This window comes from Larus michahellis, chromosome 3, assembly GCF_964199755.1.
Source record: "Larus michahellis chromosome 3, bLarMic1.1, whole genome shotgun sequence".
In the NCBI taxonomy this organism is placed as follows: Eukaryota; Metazoa; Chordata; class Aves; order Charadriiformes; family Laridae; genus Larus; species Larus michahellis.
The window spans coordinates 7,662,805-7,683,566 of NC_133898.1; the positions used below are offsets into that span (position 1 = coordinate 7,662,805).

The window sequence follows — 20,762 nt, forward strand, 5'->3', positions numbered from 1 at the left end:
GTTACGTGCTGGGGCTCAGCACCTGATTGTCCAGGTGACTCTGTTCAAATGGGCAATTAGCCACTGGATGGGCAGAGTTCAAATGGGCAATTAGCCGTGGAGCAGAGTTGAGTGACTGTTGGTGTGGAGTCCACAGGTGTAAACGGTCCATTTGATAAAGCCGCATGAGTCAGACCCAGGGCCCTGTTTAAGCTAAATGCCTGACTTGGAGGTCGGCAAAGGCTTCCTGAAGTTGGAGGAGAGGAGGGAGAGCAGCAGAGGACTCCTGTTGAGCCCCACTGTTGTGTGTTCACCCCATCGTGTCTTTGACCGTTTCCAATGTGCTGTTGCCTCCTGAGATATTGCTACAGGTAATCCTAAAGTTGGGAGATGAAGGGTGGGATTTAATAGCTGTGTTGGTTTGAACTGATCTGGGCAGAGTTGACCTAGGAGTGAGGTTAGTCTAGCTCTCCAGAGCTGCTGGTGTCTTTCAGAAGCATAAAAATATACTTGAAATGCTCAGAAAGCTGCTACAAGAGGTGTCGATAGCGGTTCATGACAGACTAAGTGATATCTAATTAATTAATTAACTGTCTAGAAGAATAACAAGGCTGAAAAACTTGCTGGAGGCATAATGTAACAGGTATTAAGATAAGGGAGATTTGAGAAAGATCTAGCAAAACTAGATAATAAAGCAGCACAATAGCTAAAAGAAGACGTCATTGCGGAGGTGATCACAAGGTAACAGAATGATTCCTGCTTTTCCCTCGACCGTGGAGATTGATGTTTAATACCTTTTGGGATTTGCGTTCTTAAGGTCATAAGCATTGTATAAATATAAATGCACATCTTTGTTTTGCTTCGTTTTGGTGTGGTGTTCGTTTTGTTGGTTTTGGTATTTTTTGGTTTGTTTGTTGTTTTTTTTTTTCTTAATGTATCCATTCTTAGGAACTAGGAAAACATCCAAGCACATGCGTAACACTAAGCATGTGACTCATCCCCTCCACAGCCACAGATGTCTCTCACTCTTGCAATTGAATATGTGCTAAAGTGGTGTGTTGGAGCAGAGCCCAGGAGTGCTGTGTGCAGGTTTGAGCTCATCGGTACAAAAGTGGTGCTAAAAAGCAGATCTACAATTATACACCTGTAGGCTTAGCTTCAGTTCCTGGAAAAACACTGGAACAAGTAACCAAACAAACTATTTTGTGAGCGCCTCAAAGAAAATGAGGGGATGAGTAACAGGCAGCTTAGATGTTATTTTTTTTTTTTAGATGCAAGAGATTCAAACCAATCTAATTTCCCAGTAAAATAGGGCAACACCCTGAGATTGGTTTGAATTTTGAAGCTGTTTCACATGCGCTCTTGTAAGGATGGCATGGTTGAAAATACCTGGGTGTAAAATTGCTTGAAAAACTGATTGAAGGATGTTGTTGAGGGAGGTTCTGAGGGGGTGGTTTTGTGTACATGTCTTTTCTTTCAATATGTGATTCGGCTGATGGAAGAGAGAGTATGCAGTTTAAATTCCAGGCTGACACCACGTTGGAAGATGATGTGAGGACACTGGGCAGGATTAGAATTCAGTATGATCTTTGAAAGCTAGAGATGTGTTTAAAAAAAAAAAAACAAAACAAAAAAACCCAGAAAAAACAGCTTGCCATTCAGCTAGGACACTGCATTGTCCCTCTGCTGAATATAGATTTATGTATTGCAATAAACTCTTAACATAGGTTATTACATAGTTATAACAGGTTGGGGAACAACAACTACATGTTATAGTTGATTCATCAATAAGGATGAAATATTTTGATGGCTCACAAGGTGATGGTGAACAAGTCATGCTATGCTGGTGCAGAAAAGGCACATCAAGCGAATGAGCAGGGCTGTTGCCACCGTGGCAAGTGCCATAATCCTTGCGGCCAGCCCCGTGCCAGCAAGCGGGAGCACTGCGCTCGCTTCTGTCCAGAAAACTTCAAGGCTGAGCTGGTCAATGGTTGAGTATGAAAAAGAAAGCGGTGAGACTGATCAAAGGTCTAGAAGACTTCATCTGCCAGGAAAGATAGTGGGGGTTTCATCCTCAGGAGAGGGAGACTGAGGAGGAGACTAAATCTCTTCCAAAACATTGTCAGCAGCTGCAAAGGAAAAGGGAAATGATTTGGTCTTCCTCAGCCTGGCAGTTAAGACAAGAAGCTGTGGGCTAAACTACTTCAAGGTGTAATTAGGGCAATTTATTTTTAGTAATTAATCTGATACTAAGGGAGTGTGAAGGAGCAGATTCCCTGGGAGAGGTGAGTCTCTGACGCTTTGAAAAATAAGCTTAGACCTCTGTCTGTCAGGAGTGACCTATGCAAGTCCTCCCTTATGCAGGTGGATGGACTGAATGACCTCTGGTTCTGCTAGGGTTAACTTACACTAATCTAACCGCATAAATGCAGGTTAATTTAACTAGGTCAGTGCCAATAACCTGGTATTGATGGAAAGAGAATCTTGTCTTCTCAGCAATACAGCTGTAGAGAACCAGAGGTTTTCCGCTTTGGCACTGAGAAGGATCAAATGCGTAAGCACGGAGAAGGGCAGGGTAGGAGAGTGCACAAAGCAATGAATAGATCACAATATCTAACTTGAAACTCGCTTGTTAACTAGCTAAAAGTTGGTGATTTCATCCTGCTTTGCCTCAGCCCCTAGATATTGGTGGTTTCAGAGGCCCATAGAGGGAAGTAATGCAGAGCAGGCTTCTTGCAGCTCTCCAAACAGCAGAAGGTGACAGCCTTACAGACGTCAGGCAAGTTAGCTATGCACATTTTCAGCATTTAATGGTCCCCCGAATGCTATTAGTGTTGCTAGCACTTGGGCTCTTCTTCCTTTCATCTGCGCTTCTTCATAGAGTCTGCTTAATGTTTTGCATCTTCTTTTATTTTTTCCCCCCCATAGTTAATTTCTGCATCCTCGAGCTCCCTTTTTATTTTTACTTAAAGGTAATTTTTTCCTTACAGCTGTCTGCAAATAACAGCTCCATTAAACATGCAAGTAGGAAACCGGTATGTGTTGTTTCACTTCACGTGTGATACTGTAATCGATGTGATTGCGTTCTCTTTGAAAGCTTCATTCCTGTTACCTGCAGGAATCGGGAATTCTCTTCATCTAGTCACTTGTTTATGCTTAAGAAAAGAGATATTAAAATCTAACAGGATGTTTTAAGTAAGCTGCTTCTTGCTTTATTCCTTTATTTATCTATCATAGAGCACTTATTAACCTTTTGACTCCGAAAATGCATTCTTGCATTCAGAAAGAGGAGTACTACAAATATGGAAGAACAAAGCTAACTGACCCTTTGCGCAGCTTCTGAACACGCTTTACGGAGAAATTCCCAAGAAAGCGGTTCCATTGAATTCTTCTCATTAGAACTGACAAATTGGTGGAATTACCCACCTCTGAGGGGCTTCACCTCAGTTTCTTAAGTCCAGACTTCGTTCTGGTTTGCATGTAAGCCTTGATGGAGATGGTCAAGTTCAAATACTGTGAGATGATGGGTCAGCAGAGTTTACCCAAAGCTTGTCTGGCACGGAAGTGACTCCCAGAACACTGGGTTAGGACTCCAGACCCCTCAGCTTTCTCTTTTCCCCGTGTCACACTCTGTAATGCTTCTAACAGTTTAACTTTCCTGTTCAATTGTGGGACAGGTTCTTGTGTCACATGGAAAGAAACCAAACGAGTTGGAGACTTCACCCCAAACACAAGGATTCAGCGGTAGCGGTGGATATTTAAGGTTCTGCTCAGTGTTTGAGGTTGGTGCTGTGGTGTGGCCCTAGGGAGGATGGGATTGTTCTTACCAAGTTCTAGTGAGAAGCATATAACTTTTTCTGTATTGCTGAGTGGCCAGTGTTTGTGTCTGTCTGAATATGTGCGGTGACAACCTCGAAGCCCCGATGGGAAACGGTATTTCGGGCTTTGCCCTGAGCATGAGTTGACCTGTGATACCATGCAGTGCAAAGGGCATCCAAGTGGCACAATGGGAAGTTGTGCGTTGTTTCTTAAATAATAAAAAAAAATATTTAAAAAAATTATAAAAAAAAACAACAAAAAACCACCCACCTAAAAGACATGTTTCTTGCGGTTGTACTTTTTCATGCTTTTCAGAGATGATACAACAGCATTGCCCGTAGTTGTGTTTTTGCTTTCTTTTAGTCCCTAGGAAATGCCAAAATAAATTAGACCCATTATAGCAAACTAATCTGGTGAGTAGGCGTTTCAGAGTCGTCGTGTTCTGGAGCATGGTATCTGGGCTCCTTGGACAGATGCTGCCTGTGGCACTCGCTGTTGCAGGGACGCGTGTCTGCTCGCAGACTGGCATCTATAAATGGCACGACTTCCCCTGTTGCGAGGCCGTGGGGACAGGCTTTTGGATGGGGGAAAGTGCCCCCCACCCTCCCATCGAGCCCCGCAATGGGGAGGACCATTCCATAGGGAAATCTGCCTTTAGTAGATATTTATTTTTTCCACCTCTCCCCTTGCAGCTGTCAGTTTGGAGATTCTCTCGGCTTATTTCAAAGCCACTTTTAAGCCTTTTAAAATAGCTTTATACTGATACACCCATAGGATGTTTTCACATGCTTTTAGCACTACCTATTCAGAGAGATGAAAGCACCACTTAAGGCAATCTTTTCCTGCCTAAAATCAAGCTAAAGAAAACGGATTGTGAGAAAGGCCTGTGGCCCCTTAGAACATATGCTGTGTCCTGTGGTATGATACCAATAATATATCATAAATGACATGGTATGAAATAGCAAATGCAACTGCTCTAGGGCAAAACCCAGCAAAGCCACTGTGGCACCGCCAGCGCCGTGACCTCTGTGGGACTGGTGCTGTCCCACCCTGCTGCCAGCTGCACCTTGTCCCTCCGTGTATGCGTGCTTTTATATCTTTTACATCTCTTTGGTATCTAATCGATGGACTCGCAAAGCAGAGGCTCTAATAAGTCATCCCTTCAAGGAAGGACTGCGTGAGGAGTGCAGGATCCAACTGCGTGTGATCTGCAAAGCTTTAGGAGTGTTGGGCTGTCTCCAGTGCAGGTGAGAAGCACTTGTGGCTCCATTTGTGAGTCTGACGCAAGCGCTGCCTTGGAGCACGGCACCTTTGCAATTAACTTGCTCGTACAGAGCAAGTCCCACCTCCCCGAAGACCCATCATCTCCGTGTCTGGGGTATCCAGCACAACCAGGACACGTGGCTGGGGAGGTCACTTGTGCACGGCTGAGTTTTTAGCTGTGGGAAATCCCAGTTGTAGCTTTTTTTTTGTTGTTGCAGAAGTGAGTGGGTAGTAGAGATGCAGACGATGCTAACCACGGCTTATGGGTGTTTAACTAAATATAAAGCAACTGGATCGTGGCAATCACTTAAGAGGGTTCAGTAAATGTTTATATTGATTAAACTATTAACAAGAATAGCAAATCCCATTACGCTAATCATTATTATATTGCTTTCCTGCCCTCTCCTCCCTCTTTCTCCACCCCTGAATGTTTTTCCTAGAATACGATAAACACATATAGGGAAATCTCTTGCCTCAGGGGCCTTGGCTGCCGGAAATGCTTCCCAGTGTTCAGCGTGGAGGTGAACAGTACCTGCACGCTGGGCTCTGGCTTCAGTGAAGTTGTCTGTGTGGCTAATCTGCTCAGGAGAGGGAGGTCTGGAGAAAAATTCCCCAAAAATCAAGAGAGACTCCTAATAAGAGAATGACAGTGAGGAAGAGTATTTAGGCCAGGGGGATGCTGTCTTAATATCTTTTACCAGGCGTACAGACATCCAGGAAGGAATGGTATTGGCTCGGAGACTTGTTGTTAACATATTTTCAAATGGTGAAAGGATGCGTTCGTGTAACCTGCTTCCCTCTGTTTTTCCGTCGTCACCAGCATTTTGATTCTGTCAGGCGATAATTTCACAGTGTTGCCCAGGCAAACCTGTTATGTTTGAAGTCCAATTTTGTGCTTTCTTAAAACGGCAAAAAAAAAAAAAGGAAGTATTGCAGTTGGGGTCGGGGAGAAAAGAGCAGGTCTTGCGTGATCAGTTGTTTCTGTTGTGAGTTGTAGGACAGAGGGCTTGCTGCTAAAGTTTATTTACTTTGAATAGACTTATAGCCCAATTAAATTTTGGATCAGTGACCTATTGAAAAACATTTGTTTGAATTGGGTTTTTTTTTTTCTGAAAATTTTCATCAAAACTTGGAATATTTTCAGGGATTCCTGAAAATCACTCATTTTTGTCCCAAATGTGTCCCAAAAGATGTTGGCAAAATCTTTTTGGCAAGGTTTGTAGGCTTCAGGAGCAAGTTACTTTAATTTTATTTTTTTCTGCTATGAAACATTCAAGACTATTTAAGGAATTAAAATCCCTCGTTCCCACTCAAATTAAAAGCAACTGCGCATTCAGATCCCTTAGTCAGCTTCAGCTGACTTATAACTTTGGCGTTAGTCTGATATAGCTCATTTGTGTTAAACAACTTTAAGTGCAGTCATAATTTATCTTATGGTGATATTGCCTCACAGTCATAATTTTATGCTCGTACGCAGCAGTTTTCTGTATCCCACTGGACTGGAGAGCTTTATAAACAAATGTAGGCCATCCCCAAGTCCTCGGGCAAGCAGAACTTCCACTGAAGTCTTCAGGAGCTTTGCTCATATAAAGTCTTAATTTCAGACCATGAATACGACTGTGGACGCAAGCAGGCGTCATCCTTTGAGGGAAGGTCACTTTGGGGGGAAAAGAATAGCCATGTAGCAGCTCACGCGTGTCGCCTCCAGTGGTTTGGAGGAGAAAATGATGGTTATCAGCTCAAATTGCACGGGGGTTACTTGCACAGAATGGGATTACACACTGAGAGAGCTGACATCTCTGGCTCAAAATGGGGTTCTGGCTAAAGGAAACCTTTCCTGGGACATCCTGCAGAATATATGGGTTTGGCATTAGTCATATAACGGGATACTTGCCAAATATGTCAAGACTAAAACCCCAAGCTTTTCATTCAGGAATTTTTTGCTTTAGCATGTTCGTTCCCAATGCTTTGATGTTCTGGAATTGAAATGTTTGTTTTCAGTCTGGCTTGATATTAAGCTGGTTTAATGTCTTATAGAAGCTGTTTTGAAAGCTTTCCTTTTCCTCTCTGGATCCAACACCCTGGGTGGGTGACATCTCTTATCATCAGTCAGACAGTTCTGAGTTTTGGCTTTAGATAATGAAAACCAAGCCTTAGCGGTTTTTTTTCCCCTTTATTTCCTTTCATCTCAGATGTTTGGATTTTTTTTTCCTCTGTGCATATCCCAGTGTGTACAATGTACTGTACAACCCAAAATTTCAGTGTCTCGGTGTTCTCTCCCTTACGGATCAGACTCGCAAGGGAGTTGGAGACCTGCCTCGTGGTTCAGGCGGTGCTTGCTGTCTTCATCTGCAGTTTTTTTTTCTTGTCTTGTGATTGAAGTCACCACTCATAATCCTCCCCTGCCAGGAGTTTGTCACTTCTGATCCCAGCTATGCTCCTTCCCGTAGCATTTTTCCATTGTGGTGTGACAGCATTAACGTGTAGCGCTCCGTGGGTTGCCTTTCCAGCTGAAAGACATCGGGAGAGTTTTAGCTCTTCAGCGCTGTTCAGTCATTTCAACTGACTTTCATTCCCACTGCTGTTTTGCTGCACTCCCTCCCTCATCGCACCTGCACTCTGTCACTGCTGGTCAATACATTGCAGTGGGGGAACAGGCTTTATGTTCACCTATATGTTCAACGCAGCATCTACAGCATGCTTGGTGCCCTGACCCCAAACTCGGAAAGGTCAAAGCAAAGAGGCTACTGAGAACTAGACGTATTAAGGTAGTGTTAGATAGAAAGCCAGGGACCCTCTCGCTTTTAGCAAGAAAAGATGAGACCGACCAGTGGGGATACCCGGAGGTCCATATCGTTTTCTGGTTTACTATCTTTTTTTGTTTTTTTCCTTAACCCTCCCCCCCGCCACACACCCCATCCTAAAGCCTGGATCAATGAATCACAGCAGGCTCTGGATGCTTTGTCTCAAGCGGGGATGCTGGGGAAGACACCAGCTCAGTGCTTCTCTTAGCCGTGTGCTGGAGTAAATGTAATTCAAGAGCCATCACAGCCTGCAACGGCGAGAATACAGGAACGGGGGAGAGATGAATGAAAAAGCCATGGGATATTTTTGGGTTTGCCCTTTAAAAGCAACTACCATGTCTCTCAAATGCCATTGAGATGCAGGAGAGCAGCTAACGCTCTGCCTCAGTGTTGGAGACCAAGCTGGCTGGTCTTGTGTCTGCTACCAGTCTCAGTCTCCCACGGCTCTGGGCGCAGAGCTCCGAGGAAGATCTGCTCGCGTAGCAGCAGGCTCTAAAGCACTGCCCGGCCTTCCTTGCTGGGAGAGCCCGTCCTTTTCTTCTCCCGATGATTTTGGTGGCAGTGCATGCAGGGCTCTGGGTAAACACCCACCACTGAAACCAATAACAGACCCTGCAAAAGGTTTTGTGTCAGTATTTTTAGTTATTTAATTGCGTTTGGGTCACATCACTTGATACAATGTGGGATTTCTATATGAGTGAATGCGCAGCAACGTTGACAGCTGTGGTTTTACAGCTGTTTAGGATAGTACAGGGCAGCGTTTACTAGTTAAGGGGACACAAGCCAAATTTGGTTTGTCTTTGCCCCTCAGGCGGCTGGCTGCATGTGGCTGTGCCCCGGGCTGGACTCCTTGGGGCCAGGTTGGTGCAGAAAGGCAGTGTCCTTAGGCGTCGGCGTGCTGGGGGGGCAGGAGGCTGCTTTCCCAGCCCTTTTCCTACTGGCTGGGTCACCCTTCCTTGTCCCGGCAGAGGCAGGAGATGCTGGTTGGCTCTGGCAGGGGTATGTCACTAAGCGGTGAGGGTGCTGTCTCACCTCTCAGTTTTTGGAGTTCATGAGAGGCAGGAGGAGCTGCAGGCTTCTCTTCAGGAAAGTCAGGGCACAGTTCAGTGGGCAGAAGAGGACTGCTACACAGAGGGCTGCAAACAGAAAAGTGCCGCTGTTTCAACCACTAACCCGACAGCAAAAGAGGAATGTTAATGCACCCAGAAAAAAAAAAAACCCTACGTTTTCAGCACAGCCTTTATGGGCTTTGGATTCCCAGAGGCACCGCTCCTCCATCCCACTCCCACCAGTGCCCGTTGCAGGGGGGCTGTGGGGCCAGGAGCAGGGCTTGGGTGGGGAAGGGGCTCACCTGCTGAGCTCCCCCTGTGCCGCACAAGCGATTCACTGTACCCTACAAACGTGAACTATGTCCTGGTAGCCAGCGGATGGCGGGGTGGCCACTGATGCTGGATCCCCCCAGTGCCGGCTGGCTGGGATCCGGAGCAGGGGCTCGTGGAGAGCGATGGTAGAGCTGGTGATTCAGGGAGTTAGGTGGCGGATATCTTGGTTATTTACCTATCTACTTTTTGTGATATACTCCACATATAATACATATCACCTGGGAAAGGAGGATTAGATGCCTACTTTTTCTGCTGTTTCATGAAGGAGAGCTTGGCTGCCTGCTCTTACAGCTTTTTTTTTTTTTGTGGGTCACTCTTCTCTCTGCTAAGGAAAGTGCAGGGGGACTTTGCAGCCAGAGTCATCACCTTGCTGAGGCCAGCGTCTGCCTGCAGGGTCCAGGCTCTTACAAGCCTGAAGAACGCCTTCAAATACCGACAAGTCTCACAGAGGAGACTTAGCATGCAACTAAAATGAAATAGTATTGTTTGTAATGCAAACAGATTTATAATGCAAATAAGTAACTATAAATGAATGTGAGATGTAAATTAATAAAGTCATGCTTTAATTATTGGGTTATTTCCAATCAGAAAGTCTTCCTTCCTATAAAAAGCTGGCCCTGACAGCGAACCTCTTCCCATGAACGCGGAGGCAGCAGCATCTCCTGTGTGAAGAGCTAACCAGGAGGAGAATTTCTGCCCTCTGGTAAAGGCCCAGTGCTGCCAGCTACTGAATTGTATTTTGTGGATGGGACCTGTGGGGTTTTATTTTTTTCCGTGCAAGGAGGAGGGGTCTCAGATGGTCCCTGCGACAGTTTGCAGGGCTGATTCTGCCCACGTTGGTTCTGTACTACCCGAGTAGTCTTACCTACAAGAGCAAGAGCTTCCAAAGCTGGTGCCTTTGAACGTGTGTCTTAAGCTGTGGGTGACCAACCCCGGTAAGGAGTGGCCACCAACAAGAACTTTGTTTTTGAAGTTTTGAAAACCATGTTAAGGGAAAAAAACCTTATTGGCTAAAAAATTGTAAAGACATTTTCCCCTCCCTCATCTTGACATTGTCAGAGAAATACAATATATTCAATTGTACTTGACCGCAGTAAATGGTTCCTACCTGGAGCCTTGAAAACCTGCTTCCATTTAGAGGAGTGTTTTCTCTCAAGTGTTTTTCTCTCAGGTTTCTCTCTGCACGTGTCTGGTTCCTCTTCTTCCCATATCAGGATTGATGGCTTCTTCATCATCCCATACATGCCTGCCAAATTAACAGGGGATGAGCTAAATTAACTCTTCCAGCTCATTCTTGAATTACATCGTGACGTTTCTCTGAAGACATAAGAGGTACAGGTGACATGTTGCCACTAATTCTAATTAAAAACCTGAAGGTAATGAGCTCTATAGCAGCCATCCACACTGGGGAGGTGGGAGGCCATAGTTTGCCAGACTTACAGCACTAGAAGTAGAGCTGGTTGAAAAACCCTTATTCCTCACTGCGCCCATTTAAACTTGTTACGTATTCCATTGGAATTTCAAATCTTTATGTTTTTATCAATTGCTTGAAGTTATTTTTATGAAAGCTTTGGAAATGTTTCCATCAGTTATACGAAGAGGCCATACAGAATAAATAGGAGAAAGCCCTGCTGTATGAACAACCTAATGCACTTCAAACAGCTCAGCAACACACTGTGATGACAGATTATTTGTAGAAGGTCAAATCAATTTTATGATCAGGCAAACATTAGCAAATTACTTTTCTTAGAAGCAAAGCAAGCAAAGTATTTTCCAAGAAATGCTCTTGAGGAAAAATCAAATGGCATTTATTAGAAACCATCACTTGCTGGGACTCGGTCTCTTTAAGGCACTTATTCCCTTCGTAATGGTAAGCCATTGTGTCTGGATATCATACAGGGACAAATGCAGGCTTAAAAGTTTTCTACTCTGTTGGGCAAACGAAATCAGAACCGTGGCCTGTTTGTCTGTGCTGCAATGAATAATCTCTGAGAGGGGATTTTTATCTGTTTGCTTTCCTAGCTTCGAAACAGGGTGCCGAAGGGCTCTAACTCATAAAAATGCAGTGGCTACCGAAGGGACTGTATTGCCTTTAGACCTGGTGGGGGCTCCAAGGTGTCTCCTGACAGTGCACGGGAGGGAGAGGGGAAAGGGGGGCTGCTGTGTGAGGAGACGGTGGCCTCCTGCTCGAGGAAAGAAGTGGCCTGCCTTGCTTTAGGGAAGGAGAGCCGGAACAAGGTATTGAGGAAAGTATCTCCTTAGTGTCCTAGGGACAGCCCAAGGAAAGCTCTGGGTGAATTTTTCTGGCCAAGAATTGTCCTTCTCTCTGCCACATTTGCTGGAAGCTGTAAAGGTACCCAAAAGCTGTAACAAAAGGCACTGTGGATGGTGCTGGGCTCCTGTTATCTGTCTGTTCACGCCTGCAGTGATGTCCCTGGGAAAAGTGACTTGGGCTGAACCTCTGATTCACATCTATCCTGGATCCAGCTGTCCCATGGTTTAACTCCTTGTTATTCTTGTTTATCAGAGATTTATTGTATCTCTCATTTATTGTATCTGATTAATCAAGTGCTGTACCAGATGTATGGTGGTGGCTTGGGCTAACTGTGGTCCGTGGCACATCCCTCTGGGAGTGAGCAAAAAAGGCTTGTCTTGTCCCCAGTCCTCTCTGCTTCTCAGAAAACTATGGTAAGACTTAAAGTTTCCTTTTACCTGCCCTCATGTTTCAGTTGCAGAGTCAATGCATCACCCTGTTTTCCATCAGACAGCGTGAATCCACACGATTGACGCAGACAGCCGTGACTTGTGCCCCGGAGCTGGTGGCATGAATAAAAAGTCTGCTAGGGAGGTCTAAAGAGAGATGCCGAGAGCAAAGGGATGGCAGTAGCATTCCTCTTGTCACCTCTCTTTCCGGCATCCAAGCGTTTGGGGACTTTGCTTCTGTTGACTTGCAGGCTTTTTTTATTTTTAAAGGCTGTAATTTATTCTTGTATTTCTGCCTGTATTTTTATTTTCTGGGCCTTGTATAAATAAACCTGAAGTCTGCTGTTCTTGGATGGATGGATGGATAAGGAGGGCGCAATCCCTCCCTTCATGGTTTGCTACCTGGTAAATTAGTTGACACTGTACATATGGTCATTGGAACTGCTTGGGAATTTTCCATCAGTGTGTTTACTCATTGCTCTCCGTAAATTGAAAGCCGGATTGAAATTCAAGTCTCTGATGAGAACTAAAAGCTTTCGCGATTCTGTGCAACTCTTGGGTAGCAAGAAAAAGAAAGAAAATGTTTTTCATATATGTAAATAGGAAACCACAAAGGTGGCCAGAGGGAAGGAGTGGAAGGCAAGTAACCTGAAAGCAGTTTTAGCTTTATATTGATGACATATCAATTAATTTAATGATGATCACTTAAAACGGGAGTGGGGAAAACAAGGCTGTAATGGAGAGCAGGCACTTGGGCTTTTGCAGAAAAAGGGCAGTTCAAATACAAAACGCGTTTGCAGGGGCTAGAAAAATCAAAACTTTCTGGGCTATTATGTTTTGGCACAGCTCTAAGGCTTAAATGGACTTGTATGGTGTGTGTGTTGTGTTTCTGCCTTTAGGACAAGGCAAAATGGAACTTAACGCTGAGATCTATAGGGAAGAGCGTATGGGGAGAGCAGCTGGGTGTCGCACCGGTTAGACATGGAGGCGTAAATGTCTGTCTTAACCACTGGGAATGGCTCTCTGGTGACAAACTTCTTTACAGGAGGAAATACAATTACTATTCATTATTGCAAATAACTATTTGTTATTCATCAGTCTGTTGTTTTAAAAAGTTACCTCCGTCAAGCCCGGGGTTAGAAATGAAAGCTACTTGGCACAGCTATTCGGCAAGATAATCTCGTATCAGGCAGCTCGTAGGTTTCAAACTATTTGACCAAACCATAGCAGTGAATACTTGATGATGATGATGATAACAAATGTAGTCCCAGAAACTAGGGAAAACCACCCAAGAACAGAAGGAAGGCTCTGGTTTTTTGGACAGTTTCTTCATAACAAATCATTTGACTATCTATAACAAAGTGTCAAGCCTAAGAGGCTTTCACCATATGCATTTATAATTAAATAGACCTGAAAAACAGGTTGATTTCTTTTTTCTTTTTTTTTTTCTTTTAAAAACCTCTGGTGGGAGGTTGTTGTCTGGTCTAAACTGGCGCGATTTTTTTTTTAAGTCAATATTACCAAGTCAACCTACCCTGGGATGAAATTTGGCTCTGTGCTGTGATTTTTTTTTTTAATTTTTTTTTTAAGAGCTTGAGTACCACGGGCTGTCTCTGCCAGACATTTCCTCCCAGGGTCTCTCCAGGGGACCAGAAGAACAATTTAGTGCCGAAGCGAAGGTCCCAGGGCTGTGCTGACCAGAAGCCCGGCCAAGTCCTCTGTCCTGCAGCAAGGACAACTCTGTAGGACAGTTTGTCCCTGCCCACCCTTTCCCACTGAAAGCGCTGCAGCAATTCTGTGTTGTCTGGGAGGTCACAGCACAGTAAGTGTTGGGAAAACAGTTTGTCAGTTGGGTAGGTAATTTAAAGAGAGTAGATTTGAAATAAATAACTAATCTACTCAGAAGTTCTGTAATAAAACAGATAATTTATTTGTACGTATCGAGGAAGTATTTACTTATCATATACAGAAGTATTCCATTTTTATGTATGTTCAGTCCTACTACATAATTTAATTTAAATCTCTAAGCATATGTCTTAGAACTGTTCAGAAAGTTTCCATCGGAAATACTGTAACATGGGAAGGCTGAGGTGCAGAAACCTTTTCTTTCACTTGGTTCCCTTCCCCGTCAAAACTGTCCTCTGGAAAATATTCCTGAAGGATTGAGATGAGGGTGGGGGGAAAAAAAAAAAGGCACTCCAAATGCTCTTTCTGCCAAACATCCTTATTTCTAAGGCAGAAATAAATATGTAGAACTCTTCAGGCTCTAAGCCTGGACTTTTTCCAAAATATTTCTCTGGTCAGAAGTTGTCCAACTCTGGCCAGTGAAAGTCAACACTTCTAAATTGGTGCAAAGTTAAGCGCTTTTTTGGGACACTTTAAAAATTAGCGTAAAGGTTATGTCGTGTCTGTGAAATATTTCCAGTGATTTACAGGCTCGGGGCTTAGTTTAGCATCACGCATAACTGATAAATAAACAGCTTCCCAAATAACTGGGTTTTTATTTTACCTTGCGTCTCTAATCCTACTGCTGCAATTGCATGAAAATGCATCAATAGTTTGTTTCAAGAACGACATGACATAAATACAGATATCTTTCTGCTGATCTCTGAAAATACTCTTCAGTCTTGTGTGGTTTAATGATTGATGAAGCTTGGAAATGTAACTCTTGCCTTGGAGTTTGTTGTAAGATAAACTTTAGATCATGGGAGTAAAACTCGTAGGAGCTGCTGAGCGGTGGCGGTGTGAGGAGGGTATTGCTTTAAGACGCTAAGGAATGCTTCTGGCAAAATTTAGGAGCCAGTATAACAAAAGTATCCAACTACCTGGGCTTTGATTTTTGGGGTGGCTTTCTTTTTTTTTTTTTTTTTTTTCTTAAGAAATGGGCCGTTTTTGTTCCTGTCATCTGCAAATGTAAGACTGGGACGAAAGCTAAAAAAGGGGACGGCAGCATGTGGCTCTTTCACCTCCTTGTCCTTCCATACGATTATACGCATGGCTGCTATTAGTGGTGAGCGTGCCAACACGTTCTGAATGCACGTAAATAAAATAACCCACTTTTACATATGGCAGACCAATAGGCCTGTTTAATTATTGCTCCGAGATCTTGGGTTAGCAAACAGAAACCCTCCAGCCAGCAACCAACAGCTGGAGGACGCGCGGATGCGCCCAGCGGGACCCGCAGGTTCCAGCTCGGCTCCCGCCTTCCCTGCCCACGTATTTCCACGCTGCCTGCTTCGCTATTTTGAAATCTTGTGAAGTTCTCTGGCCTATAAAATCCAGGTCAGGCTAGCTGACCAGACTGATCCCTGCCGTGATTAAAAACCACGATCCGGCGGAGTCCTGAGGACTCTGTGCAGGACCTGAAGCGCCATCCCCTGCCAGCCACCAGCCTCTCCCCTCGATCCGGCAGCAGCAATGTGGGGTGGGGGACGGAGGTTTCGAACCCGAAGGGGCTCTGCCCGCTGGCGAAGAGTGAGGGATGGGGACGGAGGCGGAGAAGTGTTGCTGCAGCTTTTCCGGATTGTGTAACTCTTTAATCATGTGGGTTTTTTTTTTTTATGTGTACGTCCAGGGTGGTTGGCTCTTGGCAGAGAAGTTGTCTGTCGAAACAAGAGAATTACAAAAGCACTTCAGGGGAAGTGAACACTGACCTCCCATAAAATGGTGGTGATGCATGTCTTCTTTTGGAAGAAGAAAACCAAAACAACACAATGCACCGGCTATAGATGATGCCTAGATTCTTATTTTCAAAAAAAGAACTTTAAATGGGAAGCCCTCTTCATGCTAAAATAAATAGCTCCTCCCAACCTGTGGTTTCAGAAGGAGATGTGTTTTCTCTGAGCTGTTCCGTAGCCCTGATGGATGCTGTGGCAAAGTGCTTCTCTAGTTTTGACAAATCCCCAAGAGACTGGGAAGCAACGGAGTTGCAAGCCTGTTTTTCAAAGACTTCTGGATAACCCATAGTAAAGGCACAAAAGCATAGCTACAAAAATTAGTCATTTGACTTGTAACTCCAAGCATAGTCATTTGCAGCCTAGAAAATGGCCCGATTTATCCAAGGGGGCCTGCAGTTGTAGCTGCGTGAAGTTAAATAATGCAGTACTCTTTAAAATTGCATGAGTATATGATTTCATTTGCTTTGTTCATTCATAATTCCGACTCCCTTGTAGTTTATTGCAGGCAATGATTATCGCGCCTGTGCAATCCATCTCTGAAGTGAGTGGGAATGGCAGGTTGTTGCGACTCTTCCTTGCTCCTGCCGTGCACTAGGCTATACCGGTGCACAGGAAAGCTGAACTTTCCCTCTGCTGCGAGTTTGGGAATGACTGTGTGGCCTAGCCTTTTATCTTGGGGTGACCGTAGCACAGAAAAGTGAGTGAGGATGGGGTACCGTCTAATAAAATAATTTGATTGACCACACTGGCATCCTTAGGAAGCAAAAGAATTTCTGTAGCGCTTCCAAGCGCACAAGGGAGCAGTTCACATGTCTCTCTGTCCCCTATTCAGGCCCACTGTAAGGTCTTGCTTTCTGGGTCTCAGCCACAAGAGTGCCTCCATGGACTAAACTGCGTGACTAACCAAGGTAGGTGGATGTTGAGGGAGAGGTGCAAGGCGAATGAAAGCAGCGGGAGAGCATCTGTCACTGCTACCTACTGCAGAACAGAACTGGAAAGACAGCTTGCCCTTCAGAAGAGGCGGAGATTGTCCAAGAGGCCATGGGGCTGCTAAAAGCCTTGATGCTTCAGGGCGCTCTATAGTTCTGCCAGCACCTCGGTACACAGCCTTGAGTCAGCGGCCGCAGCTGTGTGTACCCATCCTTGCCCAGGATTAGCTATACTTGTCACTGCTGTGTCACTGCCCTCACAGCTCTGCTCAAAGAGGAGATTGCACCAGTGTCCCCTGATGTATAGAAGGCAGTAATCAGATGGATTAACTAAGCCCAACTATTTAAATTAATTAAATGATCTAGGTTGCCTGGACTGACTTAGAAAGAGGTCGTAAGAGTCGCTCTGCCAGCAGCATCATGGGGATGAGAACAGATGGCCAAGGATGACAGTCCATTATCCCCCACCGGTCTACCTGTCTGCATGGGGAGCTTTCTCCAGAACTTCTGGAGTCCTCAGAACAAAGTTCTGAGAACAGGCACTTCCCACCGGTCTGAAACACCATGGTGAAGTGGGGGGTGAGAAGGAGTCTTTCAGATATGGGACTTAAGAGTCTGTAGAAATTCACATCATCAGTTATTCTTCTACGTGTGAAAAAGTATTGTCCTTGCTGTTTAACAGACAGGGACAGAGGGAAGCTGATAAAGTACCAAAGAATTTACCAGTGGTCGTGTCTTAGCTGAGATTCACGTACAAGAAATTAAATCCTGGCCCTATGAAAATCAGCAGGACTCCTGCAAGCGACTTCAGCATGGCAGAGATCTGAATGAAGAGAGGGAGGCTGCGCTGTGCGCCCGGAGGTATTGCTCCCATCAGGTATCATCTGCCCTGCAGAAACCTGAGGCACTACAGAAGAACAGAAGAAAAACAAGGAAAGGGAAAGTAGGTGGAAACAACTGGGATGAAGCGGTGGTTGGTAGCACAGTATGAAATGCTGCGAGGAGTGGGAGAGAAAGTGTGGAGAAAAGTCTTGTCAGGGTAGAAAAAAAAAAGTTGGGGGAAACCAACTTTGAGTAGTCCCTGGAGTAGGAAGAAAGGGTGGCAGGTCCCTCATGTCTTCTGCCATCATGGCTGCTCTATGCACTTCAGTGGTGATCTACAGACTCACAGATGTTATGAAGTTTGGGGGGGCTCAGCCTGGTGTGCAGAAAGACCTGAGGAACATTGAAGACAGGATATGTCAAGACACTGGAAGTGTTTTGGGTGCAGCTGAAGAAAAAACACAGTTCAAATAATCTCTAAACCATGAGTAGCCTGAGACTCGATGTGAAGCAGTGGTTTCTCTGTTCTGCCTTGTCCTGGCAGTATGACCCAGGGAGCTGAACTCCGTGCAGGCTGGCAGGGCAGCGTCACTTGACAGCTTTTTGGGACTTGCTGCTCTTGGCAAAACCCAAGGCGGCTAGTCTTTGGGAATGGCGCAGTAAATCCTGCTTCCGCTCGGCCCTGTGTCTGTGCTTGTGTGCGCGATTAGGTGAACCGCAAGGTGCTGCGGCAACGCAGGCTACAGCAGTTAATTAGACTGGTGCTGCATTTGTCTGAACTCCTCTTGGGTCGGGTCAGGTTGTTGTCTGTTGGGTCTTGCCCATCTCCACGGTTTTTTTATTATTTTTTTTTTTCCTCCTTGCGCTGCCCCACCCTCCCTGCAGTCAATCCTGAAAATCATGAAGCAATTGCAAGCATTTCCAGGCAACGTGCCCAAAGAGCAACACGGCATAGCAATTTCTCAAGCGGCTCCATCCCAGAGCACTTGGACATGATGCCAGGAGCTCTTGCAGTGTTTGACAGTACAAGCTCAGCTACTGGAGGAGAGCAATTAAGACTCCTTCTCTCTCCTTTTTCTCCCCTATCTCTTTGACCTCCTGGTCACAGAGAAAATTTAAACGTCTGATCTAAAGGCACCAAAAGCTAAAAGCCAGAAGAACCCAAGACTTTTCATGAGCCAAGTTAAGCTATCACAAAACAAGTTATGAATTTGGAAGGGGGCTGACTTGCCTTTCTCTGTCTCTTTGTGTTACAGTCTCTTTAGACCTGATAGCACCTTATTCATTTGTACTGCCACCACAAAATAAAGGTGTTAGCCTACCTGAAAATTTGGGTCTCAGCCTATACTGGAATAAAAAAATAGGTGATTTTAGTTGTCATAAGTCTTTCAGTTCTAGAAGGAACTGTGATTAGGGGGTTCTGTCTTCGTTGTGTTACTTTTGAAAGGCATTTAGGATGCATTTCGAAGGCTGTGTTTATAGCAAACAAGCATCTTTTTACTTACACTAGCAAAGATATAACGGTAAAAATCTCCTATGGCACAAGTTACTAAAAAAAATTTATAAAAACTACCGCAGGAGTTCCTTTCTTTGGAAACCAAGAATTGCATACGTATAAAAGTGCATAAGAGAAATTTTTAAATGGAGAAATTTGTATAGTGGTTCTGCCATGTCTCATCCCTATAGCACAAACTCTCTTTTCTTCTCCTTGTCCACATCCTGCTGACCAAATTGCATGTGGGCACCTACCAATGTAGTCTTTGGATTTGGTTTAAATGGTTTTATTAGCAGTCAGCTGGTGGCGGGTGTTCCCATTCACCCAACCCATGCCAAAATATTACAGCTTAATATGTAAGCGACATATTAAATGTAGCTCAATATTACAGCGACACTCTTAACAAAGAAATCCAAGAAAACTGTGAGGTTTGGGGTTTTCTTTTCTTCCCCCACCCCCCTTCCTGACGCAGTGCTTTGATCTGCCATGCAATTGGGTCAGCGCTAGGGAAATGCATTTGAACATCCCCATCGGTGATGAGAATACTATGCAGGAGATCCTAAATGTAAAACCTCACAGACCTTACAATAGAGTGCACTGACAAAAAAAAAAAAGCAACCTGCAAAAGCCTTTAACTAGCACAGTGATCAAAATACTCAAAAGCAAAAAAGACAGATATCACTGGGCCAGATCCTCATTTAATTACAAAAGCCACGGAAATCACCAGCTCCCACGGAGCATTACTGGTTAAGAAAGTCTCCCTTGTTTGTTTCCAGAGCAGGAATATGCTGATACTCAGCTTTGGGAGCTTTTAGGCCTTGTCCACACAGGTAAGTTTTACCAGAATAATTTTACTAGTGTGAATTAGCTTAAATGCTGATGCAGGCAGCTGAGCGTTTGGTCTGAAACCCACTGTTGGTGTGCAGGGCGCCTGTTCCTGGAGCATGCGGGCTGCTAGTGAGTGGGGGGATGTATCCTGGGCCATGCAGAGTCCCGCAGGATCTGACCACAGGCACTTCTGGTCTGCTGAATGCTTCTGAGGAGAAAAGCAATGTGAGATAACCTGTGCCATTGGGTCCTGAATAGCTGCAGCCAGCAGCGGGTGTTGGCTGGGGTTCCCTACCGCCTCTTTGAAGGGTGTCTGCAGTAGGGGAGGCTTCGTGGTGGTGCATGCTCTGACTTCCCAAATGTCCTCCTTCTGCAGAGCCTGGGAGCACAAAGAAAGCTTTCAGTGCTGGGCAGCAATGCAAAGGGTCTCATTATTTGTCATGGTAAGAGCTGGATGCTCTTAGAGATCTTGTCTCTCCTGGGCAGACCTCAAAGGGAGCCTCAGGGAAGCCACAGAGAGAAGAGCAAGGAGGAGAGGGATGGAGAAGCTGGAGAAGTAAGGAGGCAGTATGGGGAAAGCACGGAGAGAGCTTTGCTGCTCAGATGTGCCTTAGGTAGGCTCACAGTAGAGGAGAGGGTTGGCCTCTTCTCTTGTAACTCCGTAGCCCTGCGGACAGTGAGATTACAGCCCTGAATTTTCTGTCATTCCCAAGAGGTGTAAAATTACTGCTGTGAGGACAGAGGCTCCTGGATAGCAGAGCTAATTCAGCTGGGGCGTAAGCCAGCCTGCCCACTGGCACCCTCCATCTCAACCTAGAAAGAGCCGGGGAGATTGCCCAGCAGAAGTGCTTGCAGCCACCCCCTCGGGAGGACACTTGCCTCGTGCTGTCCCCTGTGAGCTCTGCAGGTGGCTTTCAGTCCTGTATCCCCGCAGAAATGACGGCAGTGTGGTCCAGAGAGACAGTCCCAACCTGCCAGCCAAAGCTCTGACTTGACTGTTCCTTACCACAGCAGGCAAGAAGCCAAGAGTGACCTCAGGATTTTTTTAATCCAGAAGAGGT

At 45.1% G+C, this 20,762-nt stretch overlaps 1 protein-coding gene across 1 annotated transcript in view; it reads left to right on the plus strand.

Annotated features, from left to right (window-relative positions):
• Window positions 1-232: 232 nt before the first annotated feature.
• The window catches only part of PAK5 (p21 (RAC1) activated kinase 5), a 138,909-nt gene continuing 118,379 nt past the window's right edge, over window positions 233-20,762 (plus strand). The window contains exon 1 of the mRNA XM_074578476.1: window positions 233-350. The gene's annotated coding sequence lies outside the window, so the exon portion shown is untranslated. The remainder of the gene's footprint in view (window positions 351-20,762) is intronic.